At 38.6% G+C, this 1,983-nt stretch overlaps 1 non-coding gene across 1 annotated transcript; it reads right to left on the bottom strand.

Annotated features, from left to right (window-relative positions):
• Positions 1-1,487: 1,487 nt before the first annotated feature.
• Positions 1,488-1,560, bottom strand: TRNAF-AAA. Its single transcript has one exon. It is a non-coding gene; the product is annotated as a tRNA-Phe (tRNA).
• Positions 1,561-1,983: the final 423 nt, after the last annotated feature.

Below are 1,983 nucleotides of genomic sequence, written 5' to 3'. Positions count from 1 at the left end.
TATTTGATCACACACTAACCTACATGTTGCTATGGAAATTTGTGCAAATGAAATTAAAGTCCTTAAACAGCTAACTTTAGGCAGGGTGTTTTACCCTGAATACTATGAGTGGGCCTGACTAAATCAATTAGAAGGCCTTAAAAGTCAGACTGACATGTCTCCAAGGTATAGAAGAAATTTTACCTGTGGACAACAGCTTCTGACCATGCCCATGAAGTTCTATCCTATTTAAAGTCTTATTTTTTGATTGCCTGTGGACAACAGCTTCAGCTTGTGCAGTGGGTTCCAGCCCAACCAGGATAGGATCTTCCCTTCCACACTGCCTGCAGAAGTGTGGCAGTTTTGGACTTGCTTAGCCAGATCTCACAATCACATAAGCCAATTCCTTGTAGTATATACATATGTATACATACTACATATATATATGTAATATATATGACTTGTACATATAGAATATGTATCACATCATATGTATGATGATGTACATCATACCAGTTCTGTTTCTCTGGTTGAACCTGACTTATGTTTACACCCTCAAGTTCCTTGGTCCCCTGTCTCTCTATCCTACTGTCATGGAAAAATGAAAACTTTAGTTGAATCCAGCACTCAATCAATTTTATAACTAAATATTAATAAATCTGGAGTTTTAAAAGATATCAGAGGAGAAGGCTACATAATAGGTGAGAAATAGTAAATTAATAAAAAGATAAAGATATTTGGGACCTACGTGCACTTTCCAAATAGAACCCAGCCATTAAGCTTCTTTATATTGGAGAACTTATTCACCTGAAGTCACTATTGTATGGCTTAAAATTATATAGCCTTAAAATGTTTAGAATAAAAAATAAATAAATAAAAGCTTAAGATTCACTAAGTTATCTTTCTAACAAAATAGGTCTTCCTACACAATGTAACCTCTACTTTTTATTCTCTCCTTCATCTTCAGAACAATCTAGCTGTTGGGTTCTGAGAAAACCTTATCTAATAGCATGCTAAAGGCACTGTTTATAAGGTAAAGGAAAATAATATATCCAGAGTATCTGCATTTCTCTTTGATGAGTGGAAAGTTTAATCAGCCTTAATCAAGATGCTGTAATTATTTATGCTAATGTATGAATAACTGATAGTGGGATTTACATAAAGCCAAACAAATGAATCTGCAAAGAGAGAATTTCAGAAATCAGCAAATAAATCAATTCATGGACAGTGAATAATGTGTAAAAATTCTGTGGGTTGTAGAATGGTGCTACACCAATGAAATAATTTTGAGTCTGGTGAAAGTGAAGGTAAATGTACAACTAGGTGAGACATCTATGTTCTAAGCCCCAGGCACTGTCTCTTTTTACAGCCCTGAAAGTGAAAGTGAATTCACTCAGTTGTGTCCGACTCTTTGCAATCTCATAGACATAACCTACCAGGCTCCTCTGTCCATGGGATTTTCCAGGCAAGAGTACTGGAGTGGGTTGCCATTTCCTTCTCCAGAGGATCTTCCTGACCCAGGGATTGAACCCGGGTCTCCTGCATTTTAGGCAGATGCTTTACCATCTGAGCCACCAGGGAAGCCTTTCTCTTATTCTACCCTGATTAATAGTGTTGTTCTTCAGTCGCTCAATTGTGTTCAACTCTTTGCGACCCCATGGACTGCAGCATGCCAGGCTTCCCTGTCCTTCACCAAACTCATGTCCATTGAGTAGGTGATGCCATCCAACCATCTAATCCTCTACCATACTCTTCTACTCCTGCCCTCAATCTTACCCAGCATCAGAGTCTTTTCCAATGAGTCAGCTCCTCACATCAGGTGGCCAACATATTGGAGCTTCAGCTTCAGCATTAGTCCTTCCACTGAATATTCAGGGTTGATTTCCTTTAGGATTGACTGGTTTGATCTCCTTCTCCAGCACCACAGTTTGAAAAGCATCAGTTCTTCAGCACTCAGCCTTGAATGGCTCTTTCTCATTGGAAGCGGGTTGTATTGACAATGGG

The sequence above is a fragment of the Oryx dammah genome, unplaced genomic scaffold (assembly GCF_014754425.2).
Source record: "Oryx dammah isolate SB20612 unplaced genomic scaffold, SCBI_Odam_1.1 HiC_scaffold_9, whole genome shotgun sequence".
In the NCBI taxonomy this organism is placed as follows: domain Eukaryota; kingdom Metazoa; phylum Chordata; class Mammalia; order Artiodactyla; family Bovidae; genus Oryx; species Oryx dammah.
The sequence above is the reverse complement of the archived record's forward strand: the minus strand, read 5'-3'. Positions and strand labels throughout refer to the sequence as shown.